Source organism: Leptinotarsa decemlineata, unplaced genomic scaffold, assembly GCF_025532065.1.
Source record: "Leptinotarsa decemlineata unplaced genomic scaffold, Ldec_3_MD MMD2_tig00003557_RagTag_RagTag, whole genome shotgun sequence".
Lineage (NCBI taxonomy): Eukaryota > Metazoa > Arthropoda > Insecta > Coleoptera > Chrysomelidae > Leptinotarsa > Leptinotarsa decemlineata.
In genome coordinates, this window is record NW_027412590.1 from 1,585,681 (window position 1) to 1,610,735 (window position 25,055).

Sequence of the window (25,055 nt, forward strand, 5' to 3'; positions counted from 1 at the left end):
ATTGGGGAACGTAGTGTATCTTATAGAATTATTTTTGTCTCTTTGAGTTCATTCAAGATGGCAATGATGTCATTGTTGTGTGAAGTATTTCCTGCATTTCGAAAGGCTAGCAATAATTTGAGTCGTTCGCATAGCTCGTTGGGATCGTCCCAATTAATGTATTCAATGGGTTTCGTATTGAATGTCATTGCAAGAGGTGACGTTTTGGATAGACATGATATAATCGCAGTAGTAGTAGTGAGAGGTGTTTCAGGTTGAAAAAATCCAGTACCAGTTTTACGATGATTTCCTGCTGTAGGAAACAACGGTTTGATTATGTTGGTGTACTTGTATCTCTGTGTACCTTTTAGATGCCCAGCCGAATTCTTGTGAGCGCTCGATAAATCCAAAATATTTTTGTATACATTCAAATACTCTGCATTATAATTCTCAGGCATGTCGAGAAATAAAAGTTCATATATACCAATTGTTCCTTTTCAGTGATACGCAGCCAATTTTATATATCCGCTACCCTTGTCAAAATCGATTTGTTTTTGGCCTAGGAACCATTTTGAAGATACTCCATCATATATGGGACCGTATACTTTGCCGATTCCCTTGTCATTTCCCAAATTTTTTTCAATGCACGGTTGAGACATTATCGGATATTGATCGACATATTCTTCTGAAACTTGTTCATTTATGCCTGACGCAACTTTGTCGTTTTGTTCATCTTCTGCATTCCCACTAAAGACGTTTTCATCATCATCATCATTCTCATCTGTACCTGCAACATGTACGAGGGATTGGAATGGAGTCGTTTCAGGCTCTTCCGCTGTCTCTTGTTTGACTTCGCTTTTTGCCTCAGTTTTCAATGGGGTAGTAGCTGACTGAGTTGTTGTTTCATTTGTTATGTTTCTCAATGGAAGAGGCAGAGGTTTGAAAAATCTCTGCAATGACTAATCTTCTTCGGATTTACCCAATTTCAGAGCCAAATATTTTTTTTTGAATGATGCGTCCAATTCGTTGATTTTATTCTTTCGAATAACATCAACTTCTTTGCTCAACGGTTTCCTGATGGTGAATGATACTACATCACACACTGTGTATACTTATATATTTGTAGAATCCTTGAGATAACGTCCACCATTCTTATCGAAATCTTTCATTATTACAACGGTTCCATATCGATGTTGCCAACATTCGGCACACATTCTCTTTAATTCATCGAAAGACATGTCGGGAGAGACGTGTTCATTGAAAACATGTTTCAAATTCATTTCATCCTGTTTGAAAAGTACAATCATATTGTCTCGTATCAATTGTTTGGGGATTTTTTAATATGTTTGGGTGGACTACCAATATTAAGATAGCGTTTGTCTTTCCACAACCACTCTGTCCACAAATTATTGCACGAAACGAATTGGGTAATAATATACTATACTTCCCAACTACACTACTATTGTTGGCTTCATTCAAAAAGTCTAAATTTTCAATAGGTAATGTCTTTTCTTGTTTCATGATGTGATGTTGGATAATGAGTGCGCTACTGTTATCAATAAAAACATCACAGTCATCACCCAATCATTCTCAATGTTGAATTACTCCGGTGCAGGTATCGTCAATTCGATTATCAGTAAGTCCCTGTTCGAATAATATTTACCTGGTTATCAGTTTTACGGACCAGGAACCGAATTGAAAAAGAGATTTGAACGCGGTGACACCGATGTAAATCCTTTGAACGAATATCTATCGCTATATAGATATCCCATACAGGTGAACCATCCAGGTGTACCACCCATACAGGTATACCAACCTAAATTAATTTTACAATTTCGCCTTATCTATTATTTTAGAATATATGTTCCTTATATCTTACTTTAATAGATCCTTTTGTCTGTCAATAATATTTTGCATCGCAGTCCTTACATTCAATTTCGTAAATTCCAGACTTTTCCGAATTCTCGACTTTGTCTTTTGGACTTCCCAAAAGGCTCTGTAGCGTATGACTTGTTTTTAAAAACCACCTCCATACCTAGGTCCTTGAAAATCTTTCCAAAGTTATTCGTATATTGGTGGTATAGAACTGAGATGTATTTATCTTGGTTTTTGTCCTTTCTGAAAGTCGAGATTTCGTTCATTCTCAACCTAGACTTCTTCTTTCTTATTATGTGATCTACAATGCCTTCCGAGAAACCGTTGGAGGCTGCCGTTTTCTGTATTGTACGTCTTCCTTTTGTGAACCTATCATGTGTTAGAGGGAAAGTCAAAAGACGATGCACTAAAAAATTCAACCCAGCACGTTTGTGCTGTCCACAGAGATGTGAACTGTCAGGAATATACCTGTACGTGCTTGCTTCTTTTCCAAATATATCGTATTCTAACCCTCCATATTGGCTCGACATTACCAAAATGTCAAGAAATGGTAGTTGTCCCTTATTTTATAACTCCTATATGAATTTTATTCTCGGAAATGCGTGAAAATATGCTAAGACATTAATCTGGTTGTCTTCGAAAGTTACGGGTCGAGGCAAGTTTCTTGGTGCTTTTTTAAAGTTTATCCAAACATATTGAAATTGTTCTGAATTCGTATAAATTTTTTGAGGTTCATTGGCGGTAGATTCGGATACATTTCATTGAACTTTTTACATGTTCTGCTGATAATTTTATCACACTGTCCAAAAATAATAAACATCTGTTTAAAAAAATCTGTTTGAAATCTGTTTTTCCGTTAATCAGCTGCCGCCCCCATACGAACGACAACTCTCAGAAGTTGAGAAACTTGTGCGAGCTAAGGACTAACGAGGTCCTACCTTTTAAGTGTGATTCCTAACACGGTGAAATGAAAAAGTGGTGAAACACTTTATTGTTTCAAAAACAAATTTAAGGACTTCCTAGTGACAAAGTGTTTGTATTCTGTAAAGGAATATTCACAAAATTCACATGTGATCTGCTCATTCCTTTCTTTGTTTTTCTGATGTAATTGTTTAGCCTTAAATTATTTGTGTGTTCAAATTTATTTTATTTTACTAACTTGTATTGACGTCAAATGTCAAATGTTGAATGGAAAATAAAATATTATTATTATTATTATTACTTATTCTGATTTCTTCAATAGAAAAAAGTCGTTTGTTCATTAGATCAGAATCATTAATAAATCATTTATACTTAATGAGGGACTTGAATATTTAAACAGAAAATTCATCATATCATTTTTATTTATTGACAGGTGTTTATTTCTACTAGTCAAATCGATGTTGTTATTAACCTGGATTACGAAATTTCATTTTATTTCGTTTCTGTGTTATTCTCCTCAACATTAAGACTGAATTTCCGACCATTAAATCAAATGAATTCGATGTTATGAAACCTTTCTGGAATTTATTCCCCACATCAGAAATTCTTAGGCAGATTACGCAACCATGTGTTATCATCATTACGATATTAGGAAAGGGTTCACATTTAGTTCCACGAAAATAATGGCAGTATTATGGAAAATTACTATCAGAAGTCGTCATCTGAATTTATTATTCCGATTAAATTTGTAACATTCAGAGAAAGGAATCCTAATTGTTCCCTTTCTCTTTCATTTAATTGAACAGCAGCTTCATGATCTGAAAGCGGCTTCAAGATTTGGTGGCTGAAAGAGATTCAATTAGTAATTTGTTCATAGTTTACAATGATGATAATTTTTGTCACAATTGGCGAAATTTAACCCATGAACAGATTGCCTACATTGTCTTCATGAAATGAAATGGGAATAATGTGACATTGAAAATATCAACATGTTAACTTAGGTATATTGAAAAACCAATACCTAGCAATTTATTTGATAATGGGACAAATTACAATTTTAAATGTGGCACCGGAAGGCATAAAACAGAAATCATCGATATTCACTTTGGTAGAACAAACATTTCCTGAAATCCGCAGGTTCACAATAGGTTTCTTATACAGGGTGTTTTCAAGTGAAGTAAGAAATGTAAGTGCGTGTTCAACACCAATATGGGTTCAGAAATGCATCGTTTCCGAAATACTAGGAGTTCAATTTCTCTGAAGGAGTCCAGTCTTATATCAATATCGCAAATATTACATTACTTTTCATCCACTTCCATTTTTGGATGTTTAAACCAACACAAAATCGAATGTTACGAATAACGTCAAAAGTGTACAATTTTTTGTCAATAATGTTGGCTGAAACAACACGGTATTGGTACATGGCATGTTGATCACCCTCTTGGGGCTTTTTTCACGGGATGGAGCTGTTACTAGTCAATAAACTGTCTCTCAGACGAAGGTTCCATACATGCAGTTGAGCCGCGTAGAAATTAATCGAGTCCCAATAGTTCCATTCCTGCTCTGATCAGAAGTAATACTGTAACGAATTAAATGATTAACTAACTGTCTTGAACAATTCATTTTTGACAATATTTCACTATCACAACTAATTTATATACAACACATAGCAACTAACGCTTAATTTATCTTCACAATCAGATTTATTTATTTTAAACGCACGATTGACTTTCTAAGTACAGACTACTACTCTAGGGACGGGAGGCCGGCTTATACAGCGGCAACGATCCCTGCAGATCTCTTCTCGTCATTTCGGCACTCATCTAGAATTGTCGTTGCGGTTCATCGACCGCATTCTTTTCGCGATGAGTCATATGTTTGGTGTCTAAGATAACGGTAGGGGCCGACCTCAGATTCATTGCATTGCCCCCTTCTCAAAGACGTTTTGCCCCGAAATGTCATCCTTGGCGTGTGTCGATACCTGCAGGACTCTCCATGTCTGCACTGTGAAGTTCGATGGAAGTAACACTCCACAGTCTTCATGCTCGGTCGTGGAAGATGGTTACCACACACCAAAATCTTGATGCCGCTGAATCTGAAAATCGTTTCCAACATGCTCCTCACTATTCTCCAGTGTAGCCTGTCGAGCCCAGAGGCTAATTTCGGGATTGCAAGTCCACGAGATTCTGGTCGAGCATCGTCTCCTTCAGTTTGGTAAGACTCCTCCAGACATCTTCATACGACGGTTTGTCTCGAGAATGCTTTTTGGTCACCAAGTACAAAATGTTTCTCTGACCCTTCTTCAGCCGTAGCACTCCTCCGACTTCAGGATTCTGTTCTCGTGATGTCTGGAGCTGACCGAATTTCTTGTTGAATACCACAGCGATACTCTTGGACATTTGGAGATCCTCTGCCACGCAGTGAGATAGTGCGTAATCAACTGGAACCTTGAAAAGGTCTCGTGGCTCTTCTCGAATTACCCCATGTACGAACTTCTGTCCGTTCGAGTATAAGGACATGAATTGCTGGGACGTCATTTCATCCTCTAGTAGTCTGAGGGCGCGAACTTGATCGTAATTCCTAGCATAAGGAACAAATCTTCCGAAATGGACGACCCTAGGCTTTCCTCGAGGTGGCTTATGGATTCGGTAGACGAGGTCATTAATCTTTTTCATGATTTTGTACGGACCCTCCCATGAGTTCCGCAACTTCGATGTGATAAACCACGGCGTCACTTAGGATTGTACAGCCAAAATAGGTCACCGATTTTGAATCCTCCAGCATTCGCCTTGATGTCATAGGCCTCCTTCATCCTGGCACTCCGGATGTTCAGACGGACTCGTTCATGAATGTCGTTCATTCTCTGCCGAAGCTTGCTGACATAGTCTTCCCACGCAGTGTCTTGTTCTGGAGGCGTCCCAAATTTTAGATCGCAAGGAAGCCGAAGCTCTCGTCACATCATAATACTGGCAGGGGTTTGGCCGGTTGACTCATGCACTGCCGAACGATAATCCAGCAGGAACAGGTGGAGGTATTGGTCTCAGTCTCTTTGATGGTCAGAGACTACCTTGGACAAGTGGCGGTTTATAGTCTCATTCATTCGTTCCACCATTTCATCGGACTGTGGATGTAAGGCTGTGGTTCTGGTCTTTCGAATGTCCAACAGTTAACATATTTCTTGAAACAGGTTGAATTTCTGCCCTGGTCCGAATGCATCTCCAATGGGACGTCGAATCGACATATCCATTTCTTTACCAGGACGTCAGCGACGGTGAAGGCTTCCTGGTTGGGCAGAGCATAGGCTTCTGCCCACTTGCTGAAGTAGTCCATGGCTACCAGGATGTATTCGTTTCCATGGTCGGACTCTGGGAACGGGCCGGCGATATCGATGGCGATTCTCTCGAAAGGACTACCCACGTTATACTGGCGCATTGGAGCTTTTGGTCGTATCCTAGGTCCGTTACTGGCAGCGCATACAGCACACTTTCTGCACCAGTTCTTGACATCGGCTTGACAATTAACCCAGTAAAACCGTTGTCTTACTTTCTGGAGTGTCTTCGTTACTCACAGATGTTCTCCAGTGACTCCATCATGGATTTATTTGAGCACCTCCCGTCGTCTGCTCCGGGGTACCACTGTCTGGCGCCTTTCTTCTGCACCGTCTTCAGACTCCAACACCCGCTTCAGAATCCCGTTTTCCAAGTTAAGGGAGTTCCATTGTGTCCAGTAGGACTTAACCGCTGGCGAATAACCTGCTACCTTCTGCCACGATGGTCTTCGATTACTTTTCTTCCATCCGATGACTAAACCAAGATCTGGGACTTTCTCTTGGTCTTCCTTGATCTTATTATCCACTCAGTTGTCGTCTACAGCTGTAGTTCTACAAAAAGCTGCTTCCTCCTCTTCTGCTCGTCGACAATGTGAGCAGTCATCGGGGCAACGTCTCCGTGATAGGGCATCTGCGTTTTTATGACTAGTCCCAGCTCGATATTCTATTTCGAAGTCAAATTCTTGTAATCTTTCAATCCAGCACACTACTTGGCTCTCGGGATTTTTGAACTGCAGAAGCCATTTGAGAGCTGCATGGTCCGTTCTCAACAGAAATCGTCTTCCATACACGTATTTGTAGAAATGCTCTACACCTTTGACTACGGCCAACTGCTCTCGCCTGGTGACACAGTATTACGCTCTGGTTTACTGAGCGTTTTGCTGAAGTAGCCAATAACTTTCTCCTGTCCATCCTGGATTTGAGAAAGGACTGCTCCAAGTCCCACGTTGCTGGCGTCCTTATCCAAAATGAACTTTCCGTCAGGTAGGAGATAGCTCAAAACAGGAGCGTTGATCGAAGCTCTTTCCAATTCGAATGAGTCTTGGCATTCCTCAGACCACTGGAACTGGATCTGTGAGGCGGGTCAATGGTTTGGCGATGTTGGCAAACCCCAGCACATATCGGCGGTAGCAGGTGCATAAACCAAGGAAGCTCCGAAGCTGATGTATGTCTTTTGGAATGGACCAATCCTTAACTGCTTTGATCTTTTGTTCGTCTACCGCCACTCCTTCCCCAGAGACAACGTGGCCAAGGTAACGGACTTCTTTCTGCAACAGATGACATTCCTTGGGACTAAGTTTCAATCCAGAACTCCTCAGACGCATGAATACCTCCTCCAGGTGTTTTAAGTAATCGTCGAACGATTTTCCGACCACGATTATATCGTCGAGATACACTAGACACGTCTTCCACGAGAGCCCTTTGGGAACCGTCTCCATCAATCTCCATCGGCCGCTGGAGCATTACAAAGCCCGAATGGCATAACCGTGAACTGCCACAATCCTAAGCCGATGGTGGAAGCAGTCTTTTCTCGATCTTCTGTGGCCGATTCAACTTGCCAATATCCACTCTTCAAACCCAAGGTCGAGGGTGTCATTCGTTCTGCCGCCTTCACCAATGTCGCAGATTTCCTGGTACTTCTTGACTAACTTCCTCAGTTTTGATCGGTGAGTTGGTGGTATGTCCTTGGAGGAAATGTCAATCAACTTCTCCAACTCTTCAGGCAAGATGTTGGCTTGTCTAACAGAACTGCGTACACTCCGTATCACAGAGGAAATGGACGAACAGTTCCTCAGCATGGTTCCTTCCTTCGAGGTCACGGGGAAGTAGTTGACATTCATGACCCTGACTGGCACAACTTCATCAACACGCAACAGGGTCTTCCCCAGTGCGATTCCTCGTCCAATTTTCTCATCGTGTATATTGGGCTCGAACATTACCACCTTGCCGCTGCTCGCACTTCCGTCCAAGCGAGCCTCCAGGATGATTTCAGCCCTTTCCGTTACGCACACGTCTTCAGCCAAGAGGACCCTGATCGTCTCTTCACTTCTTCCATGAAGCACCAACTCTTCTCCGCCGACACGTTGGACGCCATCATGGAAATTCACCTCGAACCCTCTGGAATTCATTATGTCCATTCCAATGCACGATGTTTCAATTCAGTGCTGCCCAACACCAATTCAATTGGTAGTTCTCCAAGTACAGTGGCTGGCTCCCCTGTTGCGGTGAGTAGCTTTCAGCTTGATGGTTCAATTTTTGCCGGTGTTTTGACAAAATTTGGCCCAAGAATGGTGCTCGTTGCACCTGTATCTAGCAGCATGGTGCAAGGCTTGTTGTTGATGAGGCCGTCTACGAAAACACCTTTTTCTTGTCGTTGGAGAACGGCAACATGTGCGTTTTTTACGGGGGCTTGCTGGGTACAGGCCGACGATTGCCCCTTCTCATCGACCTCCTCTAGTTTTCCTGATTTGGTGTGGATTCTTTAAAAGCTGGACATTTGCTACGCACATGTCCATTTTTTCCACAGTTCCAGCATCTTATTTGTTTCCTCTTAGGCAACACTCCTTTCATTACTTTTCTGATGGTGGCCTCAATATCAGCAGGCACTTGTCCATCTTCCTCGATAGCTCGAACTTTACTCTGGCTCTTGCAGGATTGTTTTGCAGCCTCAAACTCCAGAGCGCTTGCCAATGCATCCACGAGATGTTTGGGATGAGCTAGCGTCAAGGCCTGCCTCGTTTCTTGGTCGCGAAGTCCATCCAAGAATGCCTGAACTGCTAACCGCTCCATTACATTTTCCGGTGTAGCAGGATATGCCAGACAAACCAATCGAGCAATGTCGGCTTCAAACTCTGTAACGAATATTTCGTTACATTCATATATTCTTAATGTTACCTATAATATGAATAGTTCAATCATCACAATTTCGATCATATTATTCTCCGTAAACGGTATAATAGTCACTGCCGGCAGGATCTGCGAAAAAAAATAACGCAAAGACCGAAGGCATTCGTTTTCGACGGAAACGATAGAAAGATCTCTTCCTTCCCAGCGTTTGACGAGAACGGTTGATATCTGGTACGTGTTGACCTTTTGTTTGAAATTATCTTTATTCATAGTAAATTTGTGGAGATCTGTTTAAGTATATCTTTTGCCTTTCCTGGATTTTCTATTCAGTCATAGAAATCAGTTTGTAAGTAGTGATAATTACACTGCATGTGATTGAAGGTTATTTTTTTAATTTACCTTACACTGGCTTTTATTCAGTCATCGATGAAATTAAGAGTCTTGCAAAGATTGCTAATTCACTAAATTATCTATTTCTTAATATATTTTTGGCTAGAATTGTTCTAAAAAGAAATTCTGCATCGTGGTATTTTTTTAGGTAAGAGGACTCATTTCTTTTTATTTTCGTAATCTCAAGTCATCCTCTAAACACAGTGAGATCACAGAGTTTCTTCTAGAGAACATCAGATTACCTGGATGATATTTTTTTTCTAAAAATTGAATTTGCTCTAAAAAAATAAAAAAACACAGGTGAAGTATCTTCTTTGCACACCTCCTTCATCTTTGAATTGCTTAAGGAAATCAGTATCTACGCTTTATAAAATTTCAGATACTGGATACTTGGCATTTTATTCTCGAGCTATCTGTTGCTGCAGTGACGTTATCATTATTACTAGGACATTTGGAAGTGGACAGGGGAGTTGAAGTTGATTGCTTGGTGACATTCAGGCAGTACCTTTCCAGGACAATTCCTCAGGTAAGCATTTATTTTCTATATGACCTTCTTTTGGTCCAATTAATTTCTCTTTTAGAAATAAATGCAAACTTGAGAGAATTTGTTTTCTGGCCTGATTTGTTCTGTAGTAAATGACTGATACCATTATATCCTTATCTTCCGATTTATCTTATCAAGAATACTTAAGCAGTCCATTTTATCTGAATTAACTTTATCCTATAAGGTCAACCAGATATCCTTCCTTCTGTATATATGCACTTTGCTTGTTATTTCCCTGGCATTTTTTGTTAGAAGGATTTGCCCCCTTAATTGATTCAAAATCAATAGCTTTGGTTTCTCATTACTTTTCATAGTTGGACATATGAATTTCCAAAAGATGAACTTGCTGATGCTGGTTTCATTTATACTGGTAAAGGTGACATTGTTGCGTGTCCAAAATGTCACATTGAAGGATTTGAATGGAAAATGGCAGATGATCTGCTGATGGATCACTTCAGATGGCAAACAGATTGTATATTTTTTAATGGAAATACATTGCTCTCTGGAAGAGAAACTCAAGAAAAGCCACCCAAAGACAACGTCCACTCTACCACAAATTCAAATGATACTTGTAAAATATGTTTAGAAAAAGAAATGAATATATTATTTATACCATGTGAACATAGCATGCTGCATTGATTGTTCAATCAAATGTGATATTTGTCCAGTTTGTGAATCATCTATTGAATCATTCATGAAAATTTTTATTACATAAAAATAAAACATGAAAAACGTAGCAATAATATTTTCATTATTACACTCCACTTGTTATTGTGAATCAATCAAATGAAACTTTGTATTCATGAGGAATTACGTATTTTCTACTTCATTTACAGAAAAATATCCATATATAATCATACATAATAATAATTCATTCATTGACTACGTTATAAGAAAAATTATTTGTAGCAAGTCAATCACAAGATATATGTGACAATCAAAGCACCTCATCAAAATGAATAAAAATATGATATGAATATATACATACATACATATATACATGCACATATACAGACACATGTAAAAAAACAAATATACAGACAGGATATTACACAAATAAGATAAAAATAAAAAAGTATAATAAAGAATTATTGTGTCAACATATAGTCGGTATCTGAAAATATTCGTTCACTGTGTAGATACTGTGAGCTATTGAGAGTATTTTTATCTTGAATTTGAATTCGGCATAACTCAAATTTTTATAGTACTCTGGCAAAAAATTATAAAGGTTCAAATTTAAACTGTTTCGATATGAAGTCTCTAATATAAATCTTTTATTTAGAAGGAAAGAACCATGCCTAGTATTATATGTATGGTTTGTGTCACTTCTAGGATATGTATTGCAATTTTTGTGAATCTCCAGTAAACTCAAATAAATATGAATAGAAGGAACTGTTGATATGTTGAGTTTTTGAAAGTAATTTCGGCAAGAATCCCGAAGACCTAAACCGGCGACTATTCTTACAGCACGTTTCTGTAATGTCATGATTCGATGAGCATGTGTAGAGTTGCCCCATAACACAGTTCCATAAGGTACATGAGAATGGAATGATGAAAAATACGAGATCAGAAGCACGTCCGGACTAACTGATTTTTTGAGTCTCCTTAGCAAAAATAGTTGACTAGATAGTTTTTTTGCTAGGCAGTCAATATGTTCTGTCCACTTGAGGGGCTGGTCTAAGGTTATACATAAAAGTTTTACGGAGTCATGCTGATTCAATTTACCGCTTATATGACCTTAAGGTCAGATAATCTGGTTTACTATCAGACAAACAGCAAATATTCCAACGAAATGAAACGAAAATATCCTAATTAACTGCAACAAAGTTGTCTCAAGGTCAGCTGGCACTGACAAACAAAATCATCGAATAAAACACATTGGCGTACGCTTGGGTACATGGTTTAACGAAAAGGGGTTGCCTGAAGAGGTGTGCCGGAACAGGGGTTGCCCGAAGAGGGTTGGTCGAAGAGGGTTGACCAAAGACGGTTGGCCGAAGACGATTCACTGAGCCAAAAGGTCTCTAATACGACACGGCTGGCCTACACCCGCTGAGGGCTGCCTCTTCTCTTCTTATAACACCCTCTGGTCATTGACCATCTAATAACACTCTGGTCATTCACGATCTACAAGAACAAGGATTGCTCAAGAACTATCACATTGTGAACACTACTCACCATTGTTCTTCGCAAACAAGGCCTTTTTGACACACTTCTTCACCCCAAACAACCGCACCCCTTACGCTCTCGATGGACAGCTCGCTGACATGGTTACCATTGTATCTAGAACCACGTTAGCTATACTACTGACTTTACTGAAAAATTCTTGAACCACTTGATATTTAGGTTGATACAATGATTTCGAATATACGTAGATATTTTCAAATTTGGCGCCATTCGGGTGGAATAGCAATGTTGAGATAGCGTATTTCCACAACCACTCGGCCCACAAATTATTGCACGAAACGAATGGGGCAATATTATACCGTGCTTCCCAACCACACTACTATTGTTGGCTTCATTCAAGAAGTCTAAATTTTCAATCGGTAATGTCTTGTTTTGTTGAACGACTTTCATGATGTGATGTTGGACAATGATTGCGTTACGGTTATGAATAAAAATATCACAGTCATCACCCATGTTGACTTACTTCAGTGCAGGTGTCGTTAATTCGATTATCAATAAGTTCCCGTTCGAATTACATCTACCTAGTTATCGGTTTTGCGGACCAGGCACCAAATTGAAAAAGAGGTTGGAACGCGGTGACACCGGTGTGAATCCTTTGGGCTAATATTGTTAAGATCACGATATCGCGTACTCTCGAAGCGACTCCTTAAAAGACCGTCATGAAGCAGATCAAGTGTTGGAAAATATAGCTTGGGAACGCGTTAAATCAAGAGACGCTAGATTTGGTGAAAAAGCTGCAGCTTGGCTCGTTAATACAACAATGAAAGCGAAACGTAAGCACGTTCGTTTGGATTGAAGTGGAAGTATGGTGCTGAGTATCTATAAAAATAATACACCTCCATACCCCATTTTCCGAAAACCGCAAATCGATGAGTCCATAGAAGAGGTAGAGTGGCGTACTTACTATCCTTATGTCAAGTCTTTTCGCAACAACGATGTTATTGATATCAACATCAATCAATCTGATGCCTACGATGCTTTGTACGATAGTCTGCTGTTCTTTAGTGGAAAAGTTGAGGAGACCAAAGGGGACGGTAAAGTGTCATTCGTAAACAATGCTGATGCTTTCATGTTTCATTCTGCTAGTTATGAGCAGAGTGGTAAGGAATTGAAACCAGTTCGTGAACTTGGAATTGTTAGTACTTAGAGGCTTTCTCATCTACACCGACGAAGATATGAAACACTTGGCCACCTCCGGTTGGACTTTTCCCAACAATACAAGCGTCATCAACACAACTCATCTAACATTCAACATGCTCATACCCATCAAGCATTTTTTGAATATATTCAACGATTATCAGTGTGTTTCCTACGGTAAACATACCATTCGATTAGTACGAGCTGGAGATGATAGCAACTGTTTCAAAATAGAAGAGACTCCTGCCGCACTAACGCCGAAAACAGAAGTTAAATTGGAAATTGAAAATATCGAACTGAAAGTTAAACGACTCTTTTCGCATGACCAAATGAAATTGCAACTTTTGAAAGCTATCCAAGCAGATACTCCTATTCTCATACCGTTCAGAAAATGGGAACTTCATATGCTGCCTGCTCTCACACAAAGTGCAAAAAATGAAATATGGGCCGTCAAGACTTTCTCGTTCCTCGAAAGCCCTCTCTATGTGATTGTATGTTTCCAAAAAAATCGTGACTACACCAATGTCAAACATGATCCAACAATATTCAATCATTAGAATATCACCAATATAACGCTCACCCTGAACGGTGAGAATTACCTCAAGGAAAATATGCATTTGAATTTTGCAAAGGGGAATTTTTCGCAAGCTGATTTCAACTACTCACAATTTGGTCTCAGCTACAAAATGACCAATCAACATAATCCTCTTCTTGCTTCCACTGTCTTTACGGACAAAACTCTCTTTGTCATCGATTGTTCCAGAAAGGATGAGAGCATCAAAAGTTCCAGTGTTGATGTAAAACTTGAAATCGAAGCATCCGAGGGATTTTCGCAAAATACTAGAGCCTATTGCATGATTGTGCACGACATTGTCATAGAACACCTCCCCCTCAGCGAAATCATCAAAAAATGGAACTGAACATGTGATTTTGCTTCAGTATCAATCGAAGAGTCAACATGAGAAAAGCTGTTGTAGATGTTCAAGGCTTCACCTTCACAGGCTTTGTGGAATATAATCAATTGGATGCCATCCTCACGGAAAATCTACAAGGTGTCGATGTCATTCATGTGCGGGGACATCAAAAACATGACTTTCCAACTGAAAAATTTCACTAGTTGAATATACCGACACGCGTTGTGAATTAGGAAGGCTAAGACAACACAACATGGATGGTTCCTACATTTGACAACAATGAAGGTGTCTCACCCCGTATGCATCACATTCGCAACCGAATCAACTAAAATTGCAGTCTCCGAAACGTAGATATCTAATACAAATGTCTTTGTGATATATTACCAAAATAAAAATGTATAATGAATTTCTACTCTGAATCATTTCTTCTTTGTCATCTAACCTCACCGCTTTATGATAATATACCCTCAACAAAAATAGAAAACGTATGCAAAACGGTGGAAAACTCACGAAAAACGATCAAAAACGCACGGAAAACAGTCGAAAACTCACGCAAAACGAGCGCACGAAAAACGGTCGAGAACGCACGAAAAACGATCGAGAACACACGGAAAACAATCGAAACTCATGCAAAACAACGTATTTTGAAATGTCATTGTCGAATACTTCGCTCCTCCATTGCCCCCACGTTGAGTCCACAACGCGTAACCCTTCGACACTTTTGGGTGTCATCTCCTATTTCTCCTGATGATGCTGACTTGGTTAACAAAAATACGAAAATTAGTTCCTATTTGACATGTTGGAATGCTAGGCTTCTGTTAAACTGACATGTTTTTTCTCAAATGATGTATTTTGACGCACCCTGTACATTTCAATGATGTATTTTAAGATAAGTTGTAACATTGAGGGATCGCACTTTGAAACGATACAGCCTCATTAATCTGTAATATTTTTTTCAAATCTGATTCGTTATTATTATTATATCACTTTCGCGCCTCCAATTTTCATCGAGTCGTTCACGACAAATTTTGAAACCGGTAACGCTACATTGCCTCGTAAACAACGATTCATTTGTACAATCGGCAACACCCGCCTGCGCTAGCAACCGGTAAAACCTCGATACCATCTCCATTCCTATTTGCATCGATTACGTCATACGCGTCTCTCGCTCTAACACACACATACACATCTTTATATGAAATATTATTTCTTTCCCAAATCTAAGTATATTTTTCTATCTCCAACATGATAATGACGGTCACAACTTCCCTAACATTCTACGGAAATAAAAAAATGCGGTCAAGTATATAAAATGAGTCAATTTCGGTCCCAACAAAACTCACGCTGTAAATACCCATTATTCGCAGTTACTTTCAATATCTTACGTTGGTGTAGAGGCTAAGGCAATGTCTACCACGCGAACGATCCAAGTTCGAATCTCATAAACATTTTTTAATTAGGATCACGTGACAAGGGGAGCCGAGGGGTGAGGCAGAGTCGCAAGAGAAGCCGATAGGTGAGGCGGAGTACTAATGGGGCCGAGTTCCATGCTTGAATCGCTACGATACTCGTTCCATCCTGCGTCGATGACGTCACACATTTCTCTCTTCCACTCACTAAAGTTTCTCTCTGAAATACTTACCAGCGACACACGACCTTGGAGTGTTCATCTACTTATTATGTATTGTATGAGTTTGTTATGTATTATGTATTGTATAGGGTTGAAAATGTCCTCATAGGACGAAATTGCAGTAACGTTAATTACAAATGGAAGTGATTAAAAACATAGAAAGTTTCATTCCTCTTTTCTTCAATATGATTTTCTACCACGTAGTAACGTCTACATCCATCAATTAATTAAAAGAAATTATGTGACAAACACATCGCAAGCAAATTTAATATTCCATTTTCCACTACCGGATTCATTACCTTTTCGTCCAATATATTATCTACAAGTGTAATCGTTTCATTTGGAGAAATATTGGGAAACAGATTCTTTACATAGAATGATTGATGTCTGTGAGCAGATAAATATCATACAAGACTTGCAAATCAGCGGAAAAAGTCTCATAATTGAAGTATTTATAATCCCTCTGAATGATATATTGATGTTTGCTTTTCTCAGTTTCATATATTGATCACAAAGGATACCAAACAGTGGTTGGATTCTGAATCCAAATTCAAAGTATCTTCATTTAAAATACTCAGTATCAGACATGTCGATTAAGTCAGTCAGTGTGCTAATTGTCGGTTCGTTCAATGTTCAAAATGGTGGGATAATGAGCTTCCAGGAAATCAATAAAAGCAACTGTGTTTTTATTACTTATATTCAAAAAATTCCAATGTATGTCTCCTGCGATCATAATAATGAAATAAGTGAGTTGAGAATAACATCAGTTATACTGTCTGAGACTAGTTTGTGAGAAGGTCAATTTCAATCAATTCATTTTTGATTTTGAAACTGTTGAATCAAACTGCTTCCACTATTAACCATTATCTTTTTCGAAAGTTAATCATGATTCCGTTAATGATAATATGTCCTAAGTTTTTTCCATAATGATTCCTTCCAAGTGATCAAATCCTGTGAACAATGATCCAGAAATGAAAGTGATGATTTTCAGGTACATCAATCTACTAACTCTTGCAAATAATCCTACTTTGATAGTGTGGTAGTGTTAGTGAAGTTCCAATACTACAAAAACGAAATATTCAAATAAATTATCAGAAAAAAAACAATTCATTCATAATTGAAATCCCTTATATATCGTTTCGACATTTTCAAAAAACAATCACAAAAAAACATTGAATTTGTGAATTGGAAAGAAAAGAAACATATTTTCTTCAACGCATTAAACTGGATTTCAAAAAAAAATCAAATAGTTTATGTATGATTTTCAAGATCAAGTGAATCATTCCTGTCACCTTGCATTCATCTAAAATAGAACATTGAAGATGAGAATCGACTATGAAGGTTAACATCAGAAAGTAATAGTGTTTTCTGCCTTTCGGCAAGTAATTCATTCAAATTCGGTTTGATGATTTCATTACCAGTATTAATTCGCTTATAGCTTCAGAAGAGCTGCAAAAAATATCGGAATTTATAATTACCTAAGCGTTCGTTGCCACTGTTCCTTGTGTTTGAGAAATGTTACCCATCATTGGCTTGAAACAAGTTTATTGAAAAATATCATCTACAGCACATAAAAAAGAAACATCGAAAAAATATACTCAAACGTACGTTGATCAATAACAGCAAGAAACAAGAATGAAATACTTTATACTTTCAGAAGAAAAAAGAATATTCAGTGATTATTATTTCTACCCAGACAGAATGCATGATATGACATTTTTATTATTGATTCTGTAACAATATATCATTGTACGCAATGCAGTAGTTGTATTCTTCATTTTCATCTATAACGAGGATAGCCAAAGAATATTCTAGAGCACATAACCTATATTCAGTTTTTTCCTTCTCTGAATCCTTCAACTTTTTCTTCATATACTAATGAGTATATATTCAGTTTAGTAGATGAACAAGGCGGATTCTGGACCACTTGGGAGTGGGGGGAAACTTCATCGAAATCGACGCAGGATGGAACGAGTATCGTAGCGATTTGAGCGTGGACCCCCTTGCCCTCGGCCCCCTTAGTACTCCACATCACCGCTCAGGCCTTCTTGGTACCCCACCTAACCCCTCGACCCCCTTGTCACGTTCCAGTCACGTGATTTTAAATAAAAAAAGTTTATAGTTTATGAGATTCGAACCTGGGTCGTCCGCGCCGTAGACATTGTCCTTAGCCTCTACACCATCGTAAGATATTGAAGTTAACTGCGAATGTTGGGTATTTATAGCGTTAGTTTTGTCAGGACCGAAATTGACTCATTCATTATACTTGACAGCATTATTATTTTTGATTTCCGTAGAATATAATCGTTATTATCATATTGAAGATAGGAAAATATACTTAGATTTGGGAAATAATTAATATTTCATGTAAAGATGTGTATTTGTGTATAAGAGCGAGAGGCGCGTGTGACGTAATCGATGCAAAGAGAGATGGAGATTGAGGTTTTACCGGTTGCTAGTGCAAGCAGGTGTTGCCAGTTGTACAATAAATCAATGTTTATGGAGTAATGTAGCGTTGCCGGTTTGAAAATTAAGTTATAGAATACACAGAGTCATCTATGAGTCACTAGCTGAACTGTCTATTGGTTGAAGAAGGACACTGTAAACATGTCAGGTTCGGCGTTGCCAGTTGTACAATAAATCATTGTTTATGGGGCAATGTAGCGTTGCCGGTTTTGGAATTAATCGTGAACTACTCGACGAAAATTGGAAGCGCGAAAGTGATATATTAATAATAATGAATCAGATTTAAGAAAAAACATTACAGATTAATGAGGCTGTATCGTTTCAAAGTGTGATCCCTCAATGTTACAAGGTATTTCAAAATACATCATTGAAAACAAACATGACGTCGAAGTGTACAGGGTGCGTCAAAATATATTTAAGAAAAAAATTGTCAGTTCAACAGAAGTCTATCATTCCAACATGCCAAAAGGGCACTACGTCTCGTATCTTTGTTAACCAAGTTATCATCATCAGGAGAAAGAGGAGATCCAAAAGTGTCGAGAGGTTAAGCGTTGTGGACTCAACGTGAGGGTAATGGGAGAGCGAAGTATTCGACAATGACATTTCAAAATACGTTGTTTTGCATAGTTTCGAAGGAAAACGATGTTTCGTACGTCGTTGGTAAACAAACATTAGTAATAAAATGGCATTCAGAGAATACAGACGTGAAGTAGAGGAATTTGAGAGACGTGTCCAACAAATAAGTAAAGATATTCAATTATATGAGGAAAAGAAAATGGTTCTGAAGCAGTTGAATAATTTACACATTCAAGACAAAGTGTTTCAGCCTCAGAGTGTAGAATATGTCGTCAACGATGCTAAAAAACAAATTTTGTACTTCCGACTACAATGATTTCTGTTCAATATGTGAACGAATGTGGGTGAAATTTCAAGGAAATATGCGTGAAGGCTAGTGTAAACAATGGAAATTGATTCGTTCGACATCAGTCAATGAGGGTATTTGCGCAGGCGCAATTCCAAAGAATACACCATTCAAATGTGAATTGAAAAATATATTTCAAGATCTTCGTCATTAAAAAAAAACTGTTGAATTTGTTCCAGAATACGCAACAAGGCTAGAGAAAAAATTTGGATTAGAGTTGTACAACAATTATGAAATTTAATAAAAAATGAATATTTTCATTGAGTAAATGTTGTTTCATTTCAAGTTGGTAAAAATATATAATATAGGTATGCAGAATTATCGCTATCACTTATCGATAAAGCCAGACACGTGGCTCAAAGTGACGAAACAAAGGCTCTTCGTTTGATTGCATAATATGTCATCACCTATTTTCATATTCTTATCCAAGGTGACATTGATCACTGTCAATGCCGAATCAGCACCCAGAGATATGCAGTTCTCAAAGCGACGAAACAAAGGCTCTTTGTTTGATTTTGAAATATGTCATCACTTATTTTCCTATAAATACCTCCTGCGAGGCAAAATGATGAGTTAGTTGTATCAGTGATACTTGTGACAAGTGCAACGATTTTATCTGAAAGTAAGTGTTTTTCATGTTCACTTTATGAATTTTTATTGCAAGATTTTTTATACGTTTTTGACTTTTTCACAAAAGAATTTATTCAAATTTAATTTAATTCAAAGATCGTGAGAGTTGTTGTTGAATTATCATTAATTTTCCAAAATATACTTGAGTGTTTTTCTATACATAGTTTTTGAGGATTAACGTTTTTTTCAATTATTTTGTAATACAAAACGGTTCAGAGGTATTTACGTATTTCTCAAGCCAACCCTGGACTACCATTTTTATCCTACATACATCAGAATATAAGGAATAACAATTACTGATATTTCTCAATCTTTAATAATGAATAAAAGATAAGAACCGGTAATTGCTGACATTCATTTTTCTCGAATACTATCTCTTACAGTAATTATTGTACCGCACAATTTGTTTTGATGTTAGATGGCAGCCTCATAACCGGGAAACGTGATTATGAATTTTACTCGAGAATCATCCAAGCTGAATAAGAGTTTTTTTCGTATTTTATCTATTTGCCTTTGACAATGCAATATCTTGTCTATATACACATTTATAATGTAGTAAACAGAAGCTCATTTTGTGAGCAGCTTTCTAGTTGAATAAAACGCATTGTAAGTTACGAATAACTTCCATTCATGTTGTCGTTTATTGAGAGAGTGTTCGTATAATTTGAAACATTGTTTTTTTATTTTTGGTTTCTCGCAGGTGGATTTCCTGAAATTCAATTTCAGTCCTGGAGAGGAAACCAAATAACGAAATAGCAGATCCACCTGTAGAGACGCCGCAGAAGAAATTGACAGCCAACATCGTGAGAAGCATTCAGAAAATACGCTGTCGTGTTGTTTCATTTGAAATTGTACGAAATTAGGGTAAGTACTGTTTTTTTTCTCTGTTCAATATATGTATAGAGTTTGTGGTTGTATACTATATTTTTCATTCGACTCAATTTTTTTTTCATTCATAGATATGATCCGCATAAAGAAGTGTTTTCAATATTTTTATGTGTTTAGTACTTGCAGAATATGTGTTTTAAATTCGTTGTTTTGAATGAAAGTTGATTTTTTCAATTATAACTGTAGCTCGCTCATTTTTCACAATCACTCCATGAAAGATATTACCCCCACTCTTGAATTTAATTTTTCTTTGGTGTATGTTTATATTGAAGATTGCATTTATTTCAGAACACTGCATCAACGTGTGCAGTATAACTTCAGAGTCATCTCTACAACCACATCCAAAATCGTCTTGGCAACCTTTTCCACATCGAGTTTCAAATCACAGCAGCTTCCAGAACCATCTCAACAGTGTCCACAGAACGAAATTCAATTCTCTGCAGCTTCCAAAACCGACTCATAACACCTAGAATTTCATTTGTGAACAAAATATCGGTGAGTCATGTCAATAAATAGAATCCAAATGATTGATTTTCCAAAAACTAAGTCGGTAATTGATAATCACCTTTTAGTTATTAGAGATAATTATTCAGAGTATATTGCCAAACAAGCTATACAATTTATTAATAAACATATAAGGAAATGCATTTTAGCTATGAAAACAATTAAATTTTCGGTTGGGGAAAAAAAGAAAATAATTACAAAAATTGGGGAATTGAAACGCTTCAAAGTGATTGTCAAAATGATGAATAATAAACATACAGGCTCGGGTTTGAAGCGACGAAGCTCCAGGGTAAAGTGGCAAACTGTTAACAATGTTTTCAATCGTAGAGTAACAACGGGGGTAATCATCAATTTAACTCATAAAGATCCTAAAAAGTTTCTAGGCGATGCTTTTTCATTATTCAAACGTGAGATTTCCAAAATTTTGAAACAAATGTCATGTCTCAAAGTTAATTTTACATTTTCAGGGGATTTTATTAAAAAGTCGAATGATGGGGAAATTGTTGATCGTAAATATTTCAGTACACCAAATAAAGTTATCGATTCAGGTACGGACTTGGCTGCTTGGTACAATGAAAACGCTGTGGATGTTATATTGAATAAATTAGGCGAATTTGAAGAACAATTGTCGGGGTGGGCTTTGAGTAAAATTCTTTTGTTGGAAGTAGCAATTAATAAATATGTGATTGGTAACGGTTCTTCTTTCATTCCATTGCCACAAGAAATCGCAAGGAAGAAGGCATGCATTAATGTACAAAATAATGACGAAATGTGCTTCTTTTGGAGTATTATTAGCGCCTTGTATCCTGTAGCAATACATTCTAATAGAGTGTCAAAATATCCACACTATTCTACAGTTCTGAATACTACAGGGCTAAATACTCCAATAGATTTACATCAAATTTCCAAATTTGAAAAACTTAATAATATTTCTGTTAATGTTTATACTTTGGAATTGAATCAAGCAAAGGAAAAATCATTTTTTGTAGTAGTACCTGCCAGACTCACGACAACAAAACGAGACAGACATGTTAATTTGTTATTGATTCAAGACAAATATTTTCCAAAATTGAACGATTATGAGGCTCCACCCATTAATGACGATGACGAGACTGAAATCAAATTCCATTATTGTTGGATCAAAGACATGTCCCGATTATTAAGTAACCAATTGAACAAAAAGAAATACAAAAAATTCTTTTGTGATAGATGCCTAAATTATTTTTCAAGTCAGCAAAAATTAAATGATCATACTATTTTGTGCGAAAAAGTGAATGATTGTAAAATTTCCTTTCCTACATACGATTATGTGGAATTTGGAAATTATGTTTATAAACAAAAATGCCCGTTTATAATTTTTGCTGATTTCGAGTCACTGTTGGAAAAATGTAACGAAAGCATATCTAACAAAACTACAAAATACCAAAAACATATACCTTTCAGTGCAGGCTACTACTTCAAGTGTTCCTATGACGACAGTCTCTCTCATTTCGAAAGCTATCGAGGTGAAGACTGTATGAAATGGTTTGCCGATGAGTTGTCTGATATTGCAAAATTTGTTGAATCTAAAATTAAGAATATTGAGCCGATGACAGTGCCTTTAAATAATATCGGTGCTGCAACGACTTGTCATATTTGCGAAAAACCGTTCGCCCCCAGAGATGTTATTGTGTACGATCACAATCATTATACGGGGGCGTTCCGCGGTTTTGCCCACCAAGCCCCCTGTAATGTCAACTTTCGAAAATTATTCGTGGTACCCATTACTTTTCATAATCTTTCAGGATACGACAGTCACTTCATTATCAGAGATATCGCAAAAGAGGCTGTGTGAGCATACTTCCCTCAAATAAAGAAAAATACATTTCCTTTACACAGAAGGATGCTGAAACTAAAATTAAATTTCGATTTATAGATTCTTTTCGATTCATGGGAACATCGTTGGATGAATTAGTATCCACATTGGATCAAAATGATTTGGAAATTTAAAAAAAAGAATTTAGTCATTTAGATGAGGAGAAATTCGCTCTTCTCACCAGGAAGGGAGTATTTCCGTATGATTATATAGATAGCATGGAAAAATTGAACATCACCGAGTTACCATCACGAGAAGAATTCTATAATAAATTAAATGATGAACACATAACAGAAGAGAAATATGTTCACGCACAAATCGGTTGGGAATCATTCGAAATTACAAATTTGGGATCGTATGCGGACCTATATTTGAAAACAGATATTTTATTACTGGCAGACGTTTTTGAAAATTTTCGTCAAAAAAGCATGGCAACTTATGGGTTGGACCCCGCATGGTATTATACTATGCCTGGGTACACGTGGGATGCCATGTTGAAGTATACGAAGTGTAAATTACAAATTTTAAAAGACATTGACATGATTATGTTTGTAGAAAAGGGGATAAGGGGCGGAATATCGGTTTGTTCAAATAGATATTCTGAAGCAAATAATAAATATATGGAAGCATACAATTCCGAAAAACCTTCAAAATATCTTTCATATTTAGACGTCAATAATTTATATGGGTGGGCAATGTCAGAATTTTCACCTTACGACGGTTTTCAGTGGGTGGAAAATTTTGACAAAGATGTAACTGAAATTCCTGACAATGCTTCAGAAGGCTACATATTGAAAGTTGATTTGGAATACCCTGAGAGATTACATGATTCACATAAAGATTTTCCGTTTTGTCCAGAGCATCAAGCACCACCAAATTCCAAACAAAAAAAATTAATGGGTACCCTGTATCATAAAGACAAATATATTTTGCATTATCGCAACTTGAAACAAGCATTGAAAAACGGTTTGATTCTAACCAAAATTCATCGGGTTTTGAAATTCAAACAATCTGCATGGCTACGTCCCTACATCGAGTTGAATACTCGTCTAAGGGCTGCAGCCACCAGTTCTTTTGGCAAAAATCTATATAAACTAATGGTAAATGCTATTTTTGGGAAAACGATGGAAAACATTCGATTACACAGGGTGGTCAAACTTGTGAATTCCTGGAACGGTCGTTATGGCGCCAAAAATTTAATTGCGAGCCCTCGATTTCAGAGTCGAACCGTTTTCGATACAGACTTGGTGGCTACTGAATTGAAAAAGACTGAACTTGTTTTCAATAAACCTCTGTACATCGGAATGGCAATTTTAGATATTTCAAAAACATGCATGTTTGATTTCCATTACGATTTCATGGTGCCCACTCTAGGTATAGAAAATTGCAAGTTAATGTATACAGATACAGATAGCTTCATCTACGATAATTACGTGTGAAGATGTCTATTCAGAACTCATCAAAAATAACCTATCAAAATTTGATACTTCCGATTATTCGCCCGATAATAAATTTCAAATTCCACTTGTGAATAAAAAAATTCCTGGGTTAATGAAAGATGAAGCGAATGGTAAAATCATCACGCACTTGGCAGGGTTACGTTCCAAAATGTACACCTACAAAGTGCAGGGTGGAAAAGTTATCAAAAAATCAAAGGGAATTCGATATAATGTAGTCAGAAATAAAATTGATTTCAAAGATTATATCGATTGTCTCAGAAATTTTAAAGAAAAAATATGTGAGCAGTTCACTATTCGATCATACGCTCACAACGTTTTCAGTATCAAGCAGGTGAAAATAGGCTTGAGTCCACACGACGATAAACGAAAATTAATCCCCAAATCATCCAACACTTTACCTTGGGGGCACTATAGCTTGAAATGAGGTTATCATTTGGATTTTATTTCTATTGATGTGATTGATTGATATATTTTGTCCTTGTTTGAATATGACTGATAGGTGTGTGTTACTCTGAGAATTTTCAACAGCGGTAGGAGACCACCAACTTTTCAAGAATTGACTGCAAACAGAAATATGTTTG

At 37.4% G+C, this 25,055-nt stretch overlaps 1 protein-coding gene and 1 long non-coding RNA gene across 2 annotated transcripts in view; one reads left to right on the top strand and one right to left on the bottom strand.

Annotated features, from left to right (window-relative positions):
- Positions 1–25,055, bottom strand: part of LOC111512315 (alkaline phosphatase) — a 952,023-nt gene that overhangs the window by 787,484 nt on the left and 139,484 nt on the right. The gene's annotated exons all lie outside the window — the stretch shown is intronic.
- LOC141483492 (uncharacterized) lies at positions 18,157–23,891 on the top strand. Its single transcript, XR_012466125.1, has 2 exons — positions 18,157–20,373; positions 20,468–23,891. It is a non-coding gene; the product is annotated as an uncharacterized lncRNA (long non-coding RNA).